Here is an 18,497-nt window from a genome sequence, read left to right on the forward strand (position 1 = left end):
GATATAGTAGAATGTTTTGTTTCCTATCTACAGCTCTAATGGGAGAGTCCATAACTAGCTGTTTAAAAAAAAAATCAAATTGTATCTAATTGATGAACCATTGATACCATTTGTTTTTTGCTGGTCATCTCTCATCTACCTTTAAGAAATGTGCGACAGATTGAGAAAAAGTCTGAAAACTATTTCAATAGGTCCATGCTGGTAAGCAGATACTGAGCCATATAACTGGGCATAAACTGAATAAAACCTTGTTTTAAAAAGTGAGCGAGTAAAAAAGTAAAAAGTGAGTAAAAATTTAAGCTGCCCTTCATCCCAAGGAGACAAAAGTAGAAACTGAGAATAGTAACATAATCATATATTGAAGATTGTGACTTAAGTTCCAACTGAACATAGCAAATATTCAATAGGCAGTGTTAAGAGTAAATAAACAAAACAACAACAACAAGTAATAGAACTAAATTGCTTAGTGATATGGAGGTGACCATTAGGAGAACCAGAGATAGAAAAGGTACCCCTCAGGGGTACCAGGGAGTGTGTCAAATGATAAAGTAGGTCTGTTGCTTTTCAACGTAAAACCTGGTTTGCTGTTTGATTTTTAAAATATTATAAACCTTTCAGTGCAAAGTGGTCAATAAAAATTATAAGCCTATCTTACTTTGATTAAAGAAAAAGACAACAGCATGTTGGCAATGTTCATGTTTAAAAAAAAAAGAGAGAAGAAAAAGACAACAGCAAAAGAAAAATTAAAGGGCAGTGGTGCATGCCTGTAATCCCAGCACTTTGGGAGGCCAAGGTGATAGGATCACTTGAGGCCAGGAAGTTGAGGCTTGCAGTGAGCCATCATTGCACCACTGCACTGCAGCCTGGGTGACAGAATGAGACTCCGTCCCCGAAAAAGGAAAATTAACATTTTGAGTATTTGTCAAAATGCGGATGCTACTGCCCAAGGTGAACAATACCCAAGATGAACAATATGAACATATTAACAAAATAGTAAAATGTACCTATCCTAGAAGCATCAACTAGGCAGTTCTGTTGTTTAACACAAATGGTTTCTTTGGGAGGGCTGGATTGTCCTCTGAGTTGCAGGTCCTTAGGTTTTGAAATTCACAGATCACTAAGATATAATGGCCCATCTACAATATCTGCTGTGTGTGTGTGTATGTGTAACATAGACTTTGATCTTTTGATAAGACTCGTATTTTTGCATGACCTCTTAGAGGCCCTATAGGAAATTACTCCCACATTGAAGACTGTTGAGTTCCATCTAGGATTGAATCAAAGCATTAAGAATATGAGTATGAATAAAGGAAAAGGGGAAGGCTGCAATCTATATCTTCCACAAACACTAAAAGAAACACTGTTGGGAGCTGCAACAGTAGGTAATTTTGATAGCACGAGGAGAGAGTCAGTGTGACGCAGAGCAGAGCACCAATTTAAGAGAAAGAGTCTGAATCTAAGAGATTTTGATATAGGTCTGAACCTCACTTCTGGCACGTAATAACCGAGTGACTGTTTTATAAAATTTAAAGATTCTTTGATGAAGGGACACAACATACTGATGATGAAAAGCAGAATTTTGTTACTTACAACTCCAAAAGAGAGACGCTGCCATGCAGGGCTGCACACAGTTGGATCCACGGACAGAGTAATGGCAAGCTGGAGCTGCAGAAGGCAGTGTATATATATGGCAAGGAGGTGGAGTTAGCTCGGTTTCAGGGGCTCCATGTGGACTGGTTAATTTCATAGCCTCTGGGTCATAGGGGCTGTCCCTAGTTGTCTAGTACCTGTCCTCAGAGAATGAGGCCCTAATAAGGGAGGCAGTTGTGGTGTGTGCACAGTGGCTTCAGAGAGTGGAGGACCAATAAGTAAAGAGACTGGGATAGGGGTTAGCAAACTATCTGCAAAGGGGAATTGAAGATTTGTTAGCCATAACTTACAAACTGGGTCAAGATAGCATTTGTGAAATATGTCACAGTGACCTTGAGCACACGACCACTCCATTGAGCTTCAGTTGCCTCACCTCTAAAAAATTTCCATGTGTGAAGTATCTTCTACTAGTACCTAGTTATAATACATTCACAATAAATGGAATTTACAATAATATAGACAACTTGCTTTGATGTCTGACACCAGTTTATTCAATTTCTTTGTCAATAATCTGGGAGATAAATAAGGTATTTACAGTAAAGGCAGATTTCCCACTTTAAAAGCAATCATAAAATCTGTCCTGATGTTTAATCAATATTGTTTACTATGCTGTTTTATGGTGGTCTCAAATTTAAAAATAGTTTACTAAACTTACTACATAGTTTACACTGAAAAGGGTTTTCCTCCAGTTTGTACTCAGAGATGGTAAAACAGGCCTGTGTTCTGAAATGTTGGCCACACTCATTGCAATAACAGTGCTCCTCTCCAGCATGGAAAAACTGGTGCTGGTTAAGGGCTAACAACCGGCAGGATGCTTTCTGACATTCATTACATTTGTAGGGCCTCTATCCAGTGTGTTTTTTTTAAAAATGTCTAATACAGCTACCATTTGCACTTAAAGTCTTTTTACATTCTTCATGTAAAATGAAGATTGTAGGATTGGTCTCCTGCATAAGTTTTCTAAAGTTCAGTAAGCCCTGGGCTTAAGTACTTCCCACAGTCAGTATCTTCGAGGTATTTCTCCCTTGAAGAGTGTATGTTCTGATGTTTCACAAGACTTTTACTGAGTCACTAGTCTCAATCTCATTATGCTCACAGAGCTTGTTTTTCAGAAAATCATTTCTAGGAAGGCCTCCATTGTGACTCTCACTTTCCTACTGGGTATCTTCTTTCTCCTCCAAGTGAGCATTCTTAGTACAGATGCTGGGTTGCCCATGCCGGTCCTATTCGCAGGAGAAATCCTGCAAATAGGACCTCATAATGGATCTTCGTAGTGGATCTCTGCTGCTCAGTGTGGCCTGCTCTCTAACTGAAGGCTAACACTGAATACATTTAAAGAATGTTTTCATCTAGTGGATCTCCTGAAGAGGGATAAGTTGTGTACAGAAGCTTTCCTGCCGTCATGGCACTTACAAGCTTTCTCTGCTATATAAACTACCTGATGCTGAATCAAGGCAGACCGATGAATCAGGGTTTTACTACACTCATTCCAACCAAAGCATTTCTCTTCTGAATGTTTTTCAAGATCATCAAAAACTCTTGCATTCTGAGTAAAGCCTTTTCAACAAGTGTTTTTCACCTGTATTAAGTCTCCAATGTCGACTAAAAACTGATCTTTAACAGTTTTTCCACACCCATCACATTACAGGGTTTTTCTTTCCACCTGGATTCCCATTTGACGAATAAGGCCATTTTTTGATCTAAGGGTCTTCCCACACTCTTCACATACAGTGGGTGGGCTCAGAGTTTGCTTTCTTTGCTGCTCAGCGAAGTCTGTATTTGGAGTAAAGGCTCCTCCGTGTACCCCATGCTGCAAGACTTTCTGTGTTCAGAGGAGCTTCTGATGCTGATTATGTACTAAATTCTGGATAACGTTCGTTTTGGAGTCATTGAGTTTGACTTGTTTCTTAATCGTGGAATGTACCTAACTGCTCCTTCAGACTCTGCAAAATTTTCCTTTGGGTCTGCCAGATAGTCCCCTATGTGGTTCCCTTTCTTCATGTTTCTTGCTTTGGACACATATTTCTGTATTTGCTTCTAGAATCACCATCTGAAGCTATAAGTAGACGAACTATCCAAGGAAGAACATAAATTCAATGAGTACAATTCAGATTTATGAGGCAAGTATTTTAGGATGTGGGTAACAGGGCTGCTGCATGTAGGAGAGGGAAGTAGTTAGCAAGAAGACTGATGAAGGTCACTGAAAAAATGCAAAGCACAATAGGAAGCCAATCAAGATGTGTAGAAGGGACAATATTTGAGAGCAAGGAGACATTGTCTGAAACTTTTGCAGTGGTAAAGTGATGCATATGGGTAAGTGTAGAAATATGGACTAAGTATAAAATCTTTGGAAAAGTAGCCAGTGGTAAGGAGCAGGAAAGGACCGTTAAAGATGATGATTCTGAGGTTGATTTATACTCACTAATAATGGACAACCATAAAAAGGGGATCACAGTAAATATGAGAGTATGTGACAGAGACACTCTAGAAATAAGCAAGTCAAGGTTTAGTGGAAGTCTTGCTCCATTTGGGATACTTATTATCCTAAGTCAACAACTGATGGTGCCCTGGAGTCTCTTTTTATCTAAGACTTCTTAAATAGATCCTTCTCTGCTACTTAGTATAAGAAAGGAAGTTAAATATGTCTAATAAAACTATACTGTGGTTTTGGCATTTATTTAAATGTATAAAAACATTTACACATTTATTTAAATGTATAAAAACATTTACACATTTATTTAAATGTATAAAAACATTTACACATTTATTTAAATGTATAAAAACATTTACACATTTATTTAAATGTATAAAAAACATAAAGAATATGTAATTTGGCCAGGGGCAGTGGCTCATTCCTGTAATCCCAGCCCTTTGGGAGGCCATGGTGGGCAGATCGCTGGAACCCAGGAGTTCGAGACCAACCTGGGCAACATAGCGAGACCTCGTCTCTACAAAAAATACAAAAAAATTAGCCAGGCATGGTGGTGCCTACCTGTATTCCACAGTGTGTATTTGCCACATTTTCTTTATTCCACCATTGATGGCCATCTAGGTTGATTCCATGGAGCATGGGGTACATGGGGGAGCCTTTACTTCCATTTTTGCTATTGTGTATAGTGCTGTGATGAACATGTAAGTGCATATATATTTTTGGTAGAATGCTTTATTTTCCTCTGGGTACATACCCAGTAGTGGGATTGCTGGGTTGAATGGTAGTTCTTTGAGAAGTCACCAAACTGCTTTCCACAGTGGCTGAACTGTGTATAAGCATTCCTTTTTCTCCTCAGCCTCACCAGCATCTCTTATTGTTTGACTTTTTAATAACAACCATTCTGACTGGTGTAAGATGGTTCTCATTGTGGTTTTTATTTGCATTTCTCTGATGATTAGTGATGTTGCACATTTTTTCATATGTTTGTTGGATGTTGTATGTCTTCTTTTGAGATGTGTCTGTTCATGTGATTTCCTCATTTTTTAATGGGGTTGTTTTTTGCTTGTTGAATTGTTTGTTTTCCTTATAAATTCTGGATATCAGATCTTTGCTGGATGCAGATCGCAAGTATTTTTTTTTTTCGTAGTCTATTTACCTGTTAATAATTTCTTTTACTGTGAAGAAGCTCTTTAGTTAATTAGATCCCACTTGTCAATTTTCATTTTTGTTGAGATTGCTTTTAAGGACTTTATCATAAATTCTTTCCCAAGGCTGATGTCCAGAATGCCATTTCCTAGGTTTTCTTCTAGGAATTTTTTTTTTTTTTTTTTTTGAGATGGAGTCTCGTTGTGTCACCCAGGCTGGAGTGCAGTGGTGCAATCTTGGCTCACTGCAAGCTCTACCTCCCAGGTTCATGCTTTTCTAGGATTCTTATAGTTTGTGGTCTTACTTTTAAATCTTTAATCCATCTTGAGTTAATTTTTCTCTATGGTGAAAGGTAGGAATCCAGTTTCATTCTTCTGCATATGGCTAGCCAGCTATCTCAGCACCATTTATTGAATAGGGAGCCCCTTTCCCTGTTGCTTATTTTTGTTCTTTGTCAAAGATCAGATGACTATAGATATGCAGCCTTATTTCTGGGCTATTTTGATCCATTGGTCTCTGCATCTGTTTTTGTATCAGTACCATGTCATTTTGGTTACTGTAGTCTTACAGCATAGTTTGAAGTCAACTAATGTGATGCCTTCAGGTTTGCTCTTTTTGCTTAGGGTTGCTTTGGCTATTTGGGTTATTTTTGGTTCCACATGAATTTTAGAATAGTTTTTTCTAATTGTGTGAAAATGACATTGGTAATTTGATAGGAATAGTGTTGAATCTATAGATTGCTTTGGCCAGTATGGTCATTTTAGTGATATTGATTCTTCCAATCCATGAGCAGGAAATGCTTTTCCCTTTGTTTGTGTCATCTATGATTTCTTTTTTCTTTCAGCAGTGTTTTATAGTTCTTTTTGTAGAGGTCTTTGAAGCTTGGTTAGATATATTCCTAGGTATTTTATTTTTTTTGTGTCCATTGTAAATGGGATTGCATACAACTTGCTTTTAGATGGTTCAGCTGAAAAAGAAAAAGGAAGAAAGAAAGGAGGAAGGAAAGGAGGAATGAAAGCAAAGTATACATGTGGCTGGGTGTGGTGGCTCATGCCTATAATCTGAGTACTTTGGGAGGCCAAGGAGGGAGGATCATTTGAGGCCAGGAGTTCAAAACCAGCCTGGGCAATATAGTCAGATCCTGTCTCTACAAAAAATTTAAAAGTTAGCTGGGCATGTTGACACATGTCTGTAGTTTTAGCTACTCAGGAGGATGAGGTGGGAGGATCCCTTGAGCCTTGAACTCAGGAGTCTGAAGCTGCAATGAGCTATGGTTGCACCACTGCACTCCAGCCTGGGCAACAGAGTGAGACTCTGTCTCTTAAAAAAAGGAAGAAAGAAAAAAGTGTACATGTGTCTTAATCTGTTAAGTCTATTATAACAAAAACACCATAAACTCAGTGATGTATAAACAACAAACATTTATTTCTCACAGTTCTGGAAGTGGAGAAGTCCAAGATGAAGGCGCCAGCAGATTTGGTATCTGGCGAGGGTCAATGATCGTGCCTTCTTGCTATATCCTCACACAGTGGAAGGGTATGGCAGCTCTCTGTGGCCGTTTTTTTATAAGGGCACTAATCTTATTTAAGAGGGTATCTCCAAAGGGCCCCACCTCCTAATACCATCACAGTGATGACTGATTAGGTTTCAATATATGAATTTTGGGGACACACAAACATTCAGACCATAGCAGCAGTATACATTGTGATAAAGCAATTTTTTTTAAAAAAGTAGTAATTTTACCAAAATAAGGAATTTTTAAGGAAAAGGAAGTGAAATAATATATGAAAGGCAATGGAAACCTGGCTGGGTGCAGTGGCTCATGCCTGTATCCCAGCACTTTGGGTGGCCTCGGAGTTTGAGACCAGCCTAGCCAACATGGGTGAAACCGTGTCTCTACTAAAAATACAAAAATTAGCTGGGCATGGTGGTACTTGCCTGTAATCCCAGCTACTTGGGAGGCTGAGGCAGGAGGATCACTTGAACCTGGGAGATGGAGGTTGTAGTGAGTGGAGATTGCTCAACTGCACTCCAGACTGGGTGACAGAGTAAGACTCCGTCTTTAAAAAAAAAAAAAAAAAAAGACAATAGAAACCCAATCAGGCTCAAAAATGAGAAGACTCACTAGCCATGGTTGATGAATATAGAGACAGGGTTGCCAAGGAATATGCACCAGACTGAGGTCTCAATTATTTTGGCCTCATTTTGTCTCCAACTAAAAAATTGACCTCGAGCAAGTCACATAAACTCTGAGTCTATTTTGTAACCTATGAAACAATAAATTAGGCCATTAGATTTTAATCCCATTCCCCCTTCCTTTTTATAGACCAGTAAAAGATTTTTTTTTCTTTTTTCTTTTTTCTTTTTTTTTAAATAGGAACTTGCTCTGTCACCCAGGCTGGAGTGCAGTGGTGCGATCACAGCTCACTGCAGCCTCACCTTCTGGGCTCAAGCGATCCCACCTAAACCTGCAGAGTAGCTGGGACTATAGACATGTGCCACCATGATCAGCTAATTTTTAAATTTTCTTTAGAGACGGTGTCTTACTATGTTGCAACACTGGTCTAGAACTTCTAGACTCAAGTGATCCTTCTGTCTTGGCCTCCCAAAATGCCAGGATCGCAGGTGAGCTACTGCAGTTGGCAAAAACCATTTTTAGGAATTTGAATAAATTCCTAAAAATAAAGCAGAGCCTTTTCTCAGGTGAAGCAAAGGGGGCTGGATGCCAGAACCCTGCTTTACTGACCTGATCCTGCCCATGGCTGACTGCCAAGTAACATCTGAGGAGTCACCTCAGGTTCTGGAGAACAGTTTGAAAGCCAATGATTGTGCTGATTTTTAAAGGCCTTTTATAGGCCTTTAATATGCTTAAAGTGTCTGTACGTTAAAAAATAAACTTGGTTATCATTGTCTGGGAACATTAAAAAGATAAATTTGTGTGGTTTAAAAACAGTATACAGTCAATTATTAAGCTCTTAATAGAGGCCTTTCCTGATTACTGTAAAGTAGCCTTTAACCACACTCCAGTCACCATGACAACATCCTGTTTTATTTTCTTTATAGCATTTATCAGTACCTAAAATTATCAATACTTCTGTGTTTGTCAGTTCTCTCTCCCTAGAATATGTATTCCTTGAGGAAAAGGATTCCCTAATCTAAAAGGGATTAATAATGAGATGATGGCGTCCAATATGTGCTCAATATATTTGTCACCTAAGGATTTCAGAAACATAAGTTTCCATGTGGATTTTTACACTTCACATGTTAAAGCGGTCATCTTATGGGTGGTTTCTACTTTCTCTTGAAAATTAACCACAATTTACTAATTTTAATAAACTAATTTTGGATGCAGCCCTGGAAAAGGGAATATGTTGTAGGCTCTCTGGATTCTGTTATGTTCTTCCAAAGAGTATTGAGTTTTGTATTTTTAAGCAGTAGATAACTTTATTATTTATTTATTTATTTATTTATTTATTTTTTGAGACGGAGTCTTGCTCTTGTCTCCCAGGCTGGAGTGTAGTGGTGTAATCTCAGCTCACCACAACCTCTGCCTCCCGGGTTCAAGCTGTTCTCCTGCCTTAGCCTCCTGAGTAGCTGGGATTACAGGCGCCTGGCTAATTTTTGTAGTTTTAGTAGAAACGGGGTTTCACCATGTTGGCCAGGCTGGTCTCAAACTCCTGACCCAGGTGATCCGCCCGCCTCGGCCTCCCAAAGTGCTGGGATTATAGGCGTGAGCCACTGCGCGTGGCCGCAGGTAGATAACTTTAAATTGTCACTCTCGTAGTGGATGGCAGCTGAAACCTGAGTTGACATTTTAGCCATAGCTGAACTACTTGAAATCTACTCTGTGATGCATGGTTCAGGAACCATGGGGAAATTTGGGTGGATTTTATATATAGAACTTGGGGCTGCACTTATCTGTTTTTTGCCTTCCTAGGATTCCCACCCCACTCCCTTTCCAGTTGCTGGGATCCCCTAAACTCTTTGAAGATCCTTTGGTTCTTCAAACCAGTAAGACTGTGGATTTTCCAGTCCTTTTTCAGTCATCCCACGTGGCATAGACTGAGACCTACTCCTAGGCTAGGAGATATAACTACCAATGCACTGTCCTGACAGATCAGATGAGTTAATATAATTGAAAGGACTTTCAAAGCAAATGTAATTATTAATATTGACTCTCATATAGTATAACTTAGATTTCCTGAAATGCAGGCATGACACCATGTTTATCTTTGCAATCCTGTAGCAGCTTACATTGTACTACACATAGGTGTTCAAATCATTTTCATTTAACTCAAATGAGTAGTACCTAATTAGGTGTGGAAGTAACAGGAAAAGTGGTAGTTTGGAGAATTACTCTAGAAGGCAAAACGTTTTCATCAATTAACAAGAACTTTGAAATGCACAACTAATAAAACAACTTGTGAGATACAGAAATAATCAAATATGAAGAGAAATTAGTTAATTTAATCATAAACCAATCACTTTATTCTAGTTAGTAACTGATTAAATAAAACATAAGTTCAACTTCCTGTGCTACTTATCAGTGTTCACTCAGTAGGTGAAATGTATACACTCTCATGATTCTGGGAGGAAAAATCCACTTTAAATGGCAAGAGAAACCAAGTTATTTGGTACCCCTCCTTCATGGCTTTGAAATGCCCAATTCACATTGCTTTCAAAATTTAGCAAGATATTACTGCATTTTGCACAGTATTGTGCATACAATAGGCACTCAACTTTTTTTACGTGTCTTCAGTTGCTCACAGCCTATGTTCTAGGAATTTATAGATGCTGCTGAATTGTTTGATCTGGACTGCAGAACACTGACCTGGAATCCACTGAACTTAAACCAGTTCTCACTGTGGCTTATTACTTTCTAATTGAATAAATCTTTACCTTTCTTAGCCTCTTTATCTGTAGAAAACAGACAATAACTAATTCACAGAGTTGTAATGATTAATGGAGAACATCTGAAGACATTTTATAAGCTTTAGAAAAAACGATAAAGATGTAAATTCCAAATTGTTCACAATAGGTTTTAGTGCTAGGCACGTTTGTAATTGGGAACTAACTTGATAAACTTTTTCTCCCTGTGCCTCAAAAAAGTTTCATGAAATAGAACAATTTGTTTGTTCTTTAACCAACCTAAGAGATTTTGTTCAATAGTTCACATACTTTTAGCAATTAAAAACAGTATATTTGTGAGGTTTTTCATGGGGAAATCTGGAAAATAGGGCAGAGCAGTGTTTTCCAAGGTTTAAGGTATATAACAATCAACTGCGGATCTTGTTAAAATGCAGATTCTGATTCAGTTGGTCTGGGGTGATGCCAGGGCTGCCGATCTTCTGACCACTTTGAGTAAAAAGAGTCTAAACCTATTGAAGAAAGATAGTAAACAATGATCTTGTTCATGCTTATGATTAAAGATAGCATCTAAGTAAGTTGTTTTCCTACGCAGATAACTAGTAGGTAAGCTAGGTAATTTTTAAAAACTCTGCGTTCAGTTGTGAATTCATGACACTTGGAACAATTGCTGAAAATGTAACCATTTTTCTCAGAGTTGGAGGCTAAAAGCTTAAGAAGGAAGCACTTCTGAGGGCTTGTAAGAGATAATTTTCTTCCCTGTGCAACTCCTGAAAGGGAAAACAATTGCTTTAAGATAAAGTTTTTTTTTTTTTTTTTTTTTTGAGACGGAGTCTCACTCTGTCGCCCAGGCTAGAGTGCAGTGGCGCGATCTCGGCTCACTGCAAGCTCCGCCTCCCGGGTTCACGCCATTCTCCTGCCTCAGCCTCCCGAATAGCTGGGACTACAGGCACCTGCCACCGCGCCCGGCTAATTTTTTTTGTATTTTTAGTAGAGACGGGGTTTTACCGTGTTAGCCAGGATGGTCTCGATCTCCTGACCTCGTGATCCGCCCGACTCGGCCTCCCAAAGTGCTGGGATTACAGGCTTGAGCCACCGCTCCCGGCTAAGATAAAGTTTACATAGGAGCCAGATCATCTTAATCTGGGGGCTTCTGATATTGAAGTCCATGGACATCTAGTGGAAAGAACAGTGGACTGGGATACAGAGCCCTAGTATTTATTAATTTGCTTCCTAGCATTGGGTATGTATGTACATATTTTGTTTTTAACTGTCTCAACTTCCTGTCAGCAAAACGGGAATAACTGGTCCTGACAACTTCATAGGGTGACTACGCGAATCAAAAGGTAATATATGTAAAAATATTTCTTCAAGGCTGTTAGAAGTGTGAGGTGGTATAATGGTAAAGAATGCAGACTCTGGAGTCAGACCAGCTTCACTTCTTTATAGCTGTGTATTATTTACCTTCTGGTTTCATTTCAAAACTAGACTGAGGAATAAACAAATGCCTCTGGAGGAATTTATACTGATGACCATTCAGGAAAATTTCTTACTAAGTGATTTTGAGTATCAAAGATAAAAGACAAATTATTTCTCCAGAGCTTCCCATTTATTATTTTGCATTCACATAAGAATACAGATTATATTCATGATAAAGAATATTAAGGCCAGGTGCAGTGGCTCATGCCTGTAATCCCAGCACTTTGGGAAGCCAAAATGGGTGGATAGTTTGAGGCAGGAGTTTGAGATCAGCCTAGGCAACACAGTAAGACCCCTGTGAAGTTGACTTCAAGTTGTGAAACACTGTATGATTACGTAAGTTATTTATTTTTAATTTTTTAATTTTTGTGGGTACACTGTAGGTATATATATTTATAAGGTACATGAGATGTTTTGATACAGGCATGCAATGTGAAATAAGCACATAATGGAGAATGGGGTATCCATAATTTATTTATTTATTTATTTATTTATTTGAGATGCAGTTTCACTCTGTCTCCCAGGCTAGAGTGCAGTGGAGCCATCTCGGCTCACTGCAAGCTCTGCCTCCCAGGTTCACGCCATTCTCCTGCCTCAGCCTGCCGAGTAGCTGGGACTACAGGTGCCCGCCACCACACCCCGCTAATTTTTTGTATTTTTAGTAGAGACGGGGTTTCACCGTGTTAGCCAGGATCGTCTCGATCTCCTGACTTTGTGATCTGCCTGCCTTGGCCTCCCAAAGTGCTGGGATTACAGGCATAAGCCACCACGCCCGGCCAATTTATTTATTTATTTTTAGATACAGGATCTCACTCTGTCACCCAGGCTGGAGTGCAGCAGCACAAATGTAGCTCACCGCAGCCTCTAACTCCTGACCTTAAGCGACCCTCCCACATCAGCCTTCTAAGTAGCTGGGATTACAGGCATGAGCCACCACATCTGGATACATACGACATAACTTACAGACTGGTATTAAAATTAATGATGGTTCAAAGACTATTAGTTGATTATTTAAATGATTCAGCAGTAAAACTTAGTATGATTTTCTACACTATACTCAAAAGTATAAAAAGATCATTATATTTATGGTGGTCAAAATGAACAATTAACTTGATCATCTTTCTCCTGCAGTAGAACTCAAAATCAATAAAGAGGATTTTGGCAATTTTCCTGAACCCCTAATAAAATGTATTAATAATAATAATAAATCAATACAACTTGTTTTGTTTTCACTTTTTTTTGACTCTAGGACTACTTTACTCATTTACCTGCCTGGCCCATAAACAAAATCTGAGTCTGCTTATTCCCTTCCTTTGAAGACCAGCTTGGGTTATCTCCAATGTTTTCCTAATGCAAATTAAAATTAACACACCTCTATTAAAAAAAAAAAAAAGATGCAGCTAGGTGCAGTGACTCATGCCTATAATACCAGCGCTTTGGGAGGCTGAGGTGAGAGGATTGCTTGAGGCCAGGAGTTCAAGACCAGCCTGGGCAACACAGTGAGTTTCCATCTACAAAAAATTTTTAAAAATTAGCTGGGCATGTTAGCATACACTTGTAGTCCTACCTATTCAAGAGGCTGAGGTAGGAGAACTGCTTGAGCTCAGGAGTTCGAGGTTACAGTGAGCTATATGATTGTACCACTGCACTGTAGCCTGGGTGACATAACAAGATCCTGTCTCTAAGACAGAGAGAGAGAGGAAAAAAAAAGCATCTTTCTTGTTTGGAGTCTTGGCTGGGAGGTACATATTATACATCAGAACTTAGGTAGGAATGGAAGGCCCAAGAATTCACTGTGCTGTCCCTAAAAGGATGCTGAACATGTTTGACTTGACAAATTATCACCACGGCAGCTACATTTAAAATACATTAATCATCTAATATTCTTATTTGTATTTTATGTACAACTTAAGTTTTCACTAAAAAGTATTATTAAATAACAGTCTAAGCTTTTGTGAGAACTGTATTTTGGAACAACTAGTAAAACATCTGGAAACTGAACTGGTGGTCCACAGGCCACTCTTTGAATCACAGAAGTGTTTTATTTGATTAGCGGTTAGGGGAAAAGTAAATGGCTTGTTCTGTTAAATGACAGGATTTTGGTGGGGACCATTTGAAGGGCCAGTTCTCATCCAAACCAAGTTCAAGGTCTGGTGGGAAGAAATTCTGCCTTTCCAATTTCAGATGCTGGACACTCACAAAATTTCAATGTCAGGTGAGAAGCTATTATGCAAAGCCTTTTCCATCCATATTTATCAACTTCCTAAGTTCTCTTTTGAGTGGATTCTCTGGTGTTGAATAAGGAATGAACGTTAAAGAGAAATTTTACTATACTGATTACAATGAAAGGGTTTCTCTCCAATATGGATTCTGATATGATGAAAAAGCTGAATTCTGACGTGAACTTTACCACACTTGTTACACTGGTAGTAACATATCTCTCTGGTGTGAAGCCTCTGGTGCTGGTTGAGGACTGACCACTGGCCAAAGGCTTTGTTGCACTTGTCACATTTATTATAGGGTCTCTCTCCAGTATGGATTCTCTTATGATGAATGAGTCCAGTGTTTGCACTGAAAGCTTTCCCATATTCTTCTCATTTATATATCTAACTCCAGTGTGAATTCTCTTATTTGCATGAAGCCTACACTCCTGAGTAAAGGCTTTCCCATACTTGTTACATTCATAGGAATCCTCACCAGTGTGAATTTCTGATGCTGAAGTAGGACAGAGTTCTGAGCAAAAATTATTCCACATTCATCACTGTGGTATTTTCTGGATATTTTCCTAGTCTTTCCTCATACATTTGGACATCTACACAAAGTTCTCAGGAATACTGCCATCAAATCTGACAGTGTTTTCCTGTTGGCATGTTATTTCATTTCTTTTGTTTGGGAAGAACATTCTCATTCTTCATTTTGATCAAATCATCTGAAAGAAGAGACTGAAAATGTCAGCATAATTCACTCATTCACATATACTTTACTTAATCACTTGCTCACGAAATAAGCACTTTTTAGAACTACATGCCAGAAGAACGAGATAACAGAAGGAACTTATGTGTATATCCACTAGTGGCATAACCATATAAAAGAGTAATTATTTCATATGTCCTTAAAGCAGTAAATTTTTTTTTTGTATAGCCCAAGTGAGATATATCTTAAGAACAAAAAGAATAGAAAACATGTGTGTACACACACACACCACCATTAAGCTATTTACAGTAATCATATTTGTGGGTAATGCTGATGTTTTTTATTATGAGGCTATTGTGTATATATTGTGGGACAGCAAATGAGTAATTATTTGATGTTCTATCATTCCTGGTGTCTTTGAGAATCCTCTAAAAGGAGATACAGATGAAGATAAGAGATTAAGACCCTGAAGTAGTAAATGTGAATTAGAACTATCAATGTGAACTCATGATACACACTTTCTTTTAAATTTTTTCCTAACTCTGAGTACTGGAAAGGCCTAGGACCAATAACTAAGCCATAAGCACTCCTAATGCCCTATTTTTGGTTTTGAAATACCATTTCCCATTAGGCAGAATCGGGGGTCCTTGGAAAAAGTATTAATTCTAGGACTATGTAAGGAAAACTATAAGATGGGCCTGGTACATCTTATCATACAGGTCAGCAAGAAAACTATCAAAGATGACTAGGTTCATGTCATAAGGATTCACATGCCAAACTGAAAAGGTCTGGCCGGGCACGGTGGCTCACGCCTGTAATCCCAGCTCTCAGGGAGGCAAGAGGCAGGAGGATAGCTTGAGCCCAGGAGTGCAAGACCTGCCTGGGCAATATAGCGAGACCCCGTTCTCCAGAAAAAGGAAACAACAACAACAACAACAACAACAAAAAAAAGACAAACTGAAAAGGTTTCTACTGCTCAAAGAGGAGACAAATGAGCTTTAGTAGGGATAGTATTATGGACTGAAAAACAACAAATAATGCTTCAATCCAAAAGTTCCTAATGATACTATTACTAACAACTGGTCACTGTTTTAAAGGATGACTACAAACTAATTCATTGTTTTGAAAACTGATTTAAAAAGCAAAGTAGTGGGGAGTGACTTAAGCAATTATCTTGCCTTTCCTAAACAAACCATTGAATAACCAAACAGAAAATCAGGGGAAATGTCTCTTTATATAACTATTCCAGCTTTATTAAATGAAGAAAGAAGGCTACAATTAGAATGTCACCATTTTGGGACCCCTAATGGATTATTGGCTACAGGTATTGAGGATCAATTAGCTGCTAACACCACAGAAAAAGAGACAAACAGAAAATAATAGGCTTCAAATAGAACACACCATCTTGCCAAAATCATTAAATTTATCTGGTCAAAAAAACTTAAAACTTGATTTTAATCAAGCCTGTATGTTACTACAATTTACAGAAAATACAGAGGACAACAGAACATCTTAGACTATAGCACATAATGCAGACAGCAAAACCCATGCTGTGTGCAACTCTGCAGGACAAACAACTTCATTTTCTTTAACAAGTGAGTTGGAAGAGAAAACAGGAGAGGGTACCCATATATTAAAAGAAACTTAGGAGACATATCAACCCATCACAATGTGTTTTCTTCCTTGGATCTTGATTCAAATAAGTTAAAAAACAAAATGAACAAAAAGTTTATGACATCTTTGAGAAAACTGGAAAATTGATATTAAGGAATTACTGTTAATTGTTTAGGTATGAAAATAGTATTATGTTTACATTTTTAAAATTCGTATCTTTTACAGCAAATATTGAAATATTTACATTTGAAATACTATGCTAGCTCAGATATGCTTTAAAATTATAAAAAACATGGGATATGAGTAGAGTTGTAAGTGAAACAAGATTGGCCATAATCTGATAATGTTGAAGCTGGGTGAGAGGTTCTTGGGGATTTATTAAAAGTAGTACAATTGTACTTTTATATATGCTTAAACTTTTTTCATAGTACAGAGTGAAGAAAAAAAGAAAAAGAAAAGAGTTTATGGCTTTTAGTTGGTAGCATTTAAAAAAAGAAAAAAGCAGCAATGTAAAAACCCTCTAAGGCCAGTTACAAAATAATTCAATACCCTTGCAGTGAAATGTATGTCAGCTACATATAGGTATTATATGTAACTTGAAAAGATATCCGTAATGTAATATTAAACTAAAAAACAAGTGGTAAACAATATGTACAGGATAATGACATTTTAGCATGTATGCATGCTTTCCCAGTAAGCATGCACCTACTAAAGTTTTATGTTTCCTACACTCATTTAAAAAATGTACATTTAAAAATTTACTTATTGCATGTAGCCTTTTAGTAGTTTTCTATTGGCTTCATTATAGAAAAACATTCTCCTGTCTTTGCGATAAGAGGTCTGGGTTAAGGAAGTTGGCAGTATTAGAAGGGAGAAACTGAACCATGCAAGGTAACGTGAGTAGCAGGATTTTTTTAAAAAAACAATTTTAAGGCAAAGAAGTGAAGAAAGAAAAGAATCATAATCCAGGTTAAAGTGGTATGCTTAGAGGAACACGTTAAAAGTGGAATAGGCAATAGATGAAAGGTATGCAGAGATTTTAGTGACGAGGTTCATTTGGAAAAATGCAAAAAGACACCAACATTTCCTAACTTCTTCTTTGCTATCTCCTCCTCAGCGTTCTCCTTAACAGTGTGAAACTCCCAACATTCAGAGCTGAGCTGACCCTTTACTGGCTAGAGCCGGACTCCAGGTGAGTCCTATGAGGCTGCCAGATACACTATTTGCGTTGGGACACTTCTTGTCCCCTGTAGGAGGGTGGGGAACTGGGGACAATTAGATGGATTTTAATGAGGGTGACATTTGCTGAAAGTTAGAGCTTAAAATCCCATTATTACTGTGGAACACACCATGGGAGGGCAGAAAGCAGTTTTCCGTTATCTGCAAGGGCAGGGATAAACGGACAAAGAGGGGAAAATATACAGGGCCTACAAGTTAAAAAAACTCACCAAACTAGAACAAAAATAAATAACTCTGGCCAATAACATGTTAGCCATTTTCTCTAACTACCCTAGAGAAGTTATGTCAACTCTCTTATCTCTCTCTGGAGATAATACCTGCTATCTGATAAGACATTTCTTCATTTTACCTTTCCTCCCAGATCATTCAGCTTCCTCTCCAAGTTCTTCAGTACAGACAGCCTCTTCCCTATACTCTGGGATGCTCCTATACCCAGGCCTGGAGTTCTTGGGTAGAATGGTCAGGATCAGTAGTTCCAAGATGTGTTCCTTGCTGTGTATCGCTGGTCTCCACCACTGATGGCAAAGAACCTGAAGCTGGACCCTTGAGGCCCAAGTAAATACCCACCGTATCCTCTCTGAAGAACTCCTGACCAGAAGCTCCCTTTCTGTGCAGGCTAGATTCTTTAACTATTTGACACTTCTTTTGTTCTTCTGCAGTTGGTCTGAATGCATTCCTGGGTGAAACAGCCCAGAAGACTGGCTCACTGCAGCAGTGCGTATGCTTCAGGCTGATGCTAAGGCATAACACATCATTGTTAAGATCAACTCCAAACTGGAACATATTTACTCAGAGTGAATGGCTGTATCAAGGCAAAAAATATGAAGGTAAAAAAAAAATTTCTGTGAAAGATAAATAAGCAAAAAATGACATAAAATTAACTAAAAGACATTTCAGTTACTTCAAGAGTGAAGAATAAGACACTATTAGCTTTTAGATCTAGAAAATTCAGTGAAATATTCAGACGATTATCAAAAACAATAGGTACAAAAAGTAATGCACACAACTTGGCATGCTTATATTGCATGTCAGATGGGTCAATTACCATTTACAGGCATACATTGGAAATATTGCAGATTTGGTTCTAGACCACTGCAAAAAAGCAAATATTGCAATAAAGTGAGTTACACAATTTTTCTGCCTTTCCAGTGCATATAAA

The 18,497-nt window shown here is 38.2% G+C and overlaps 1 protein-coding gene across 7 annotated transcripts in view; it reads right to left on the reverse strand.

Moving 5' to 3' along the window:
* Positions 1–9,697: 9,697 nt before the first annotated feature.
* Positions 9,698–18,497, reverse strand: part of ZSCAN23 (zinc finger and SCAN domain containing 23) — a 28,062-nt gene continuing 19,262 nt past the window's right edge. For 6 of the 7 annotated variants that reach the window (XM_063665927.1, XM_063665925.1, XM_063665924.1 and 3 more), the window contains one exon: positions 9,698–18,140. The gene's annotated coding sequence lies outside the window, so the exon portion shown is untranslated. The remainder of the gene's footprint in view (positions 18,141–18,497) is intronic. The other variant, XM_063665926.1, reaches the window with a different exon arrangement.

Source organism: Pongo pygmaeus, chromosome 5 (assembly GCF_028885625.2).
Source record: "Pongo pygmaeus isolate AG05252 chromosome 5, NHGRI_mPonPyg2-v2.0_pri, whole genome shotgun sequence".
Lineage (NCBI taxonomy): Eukaryota > Metazoa > Chordata > Mammalia > Primates > Hominidae > Pongo > Pongo pygmaeus.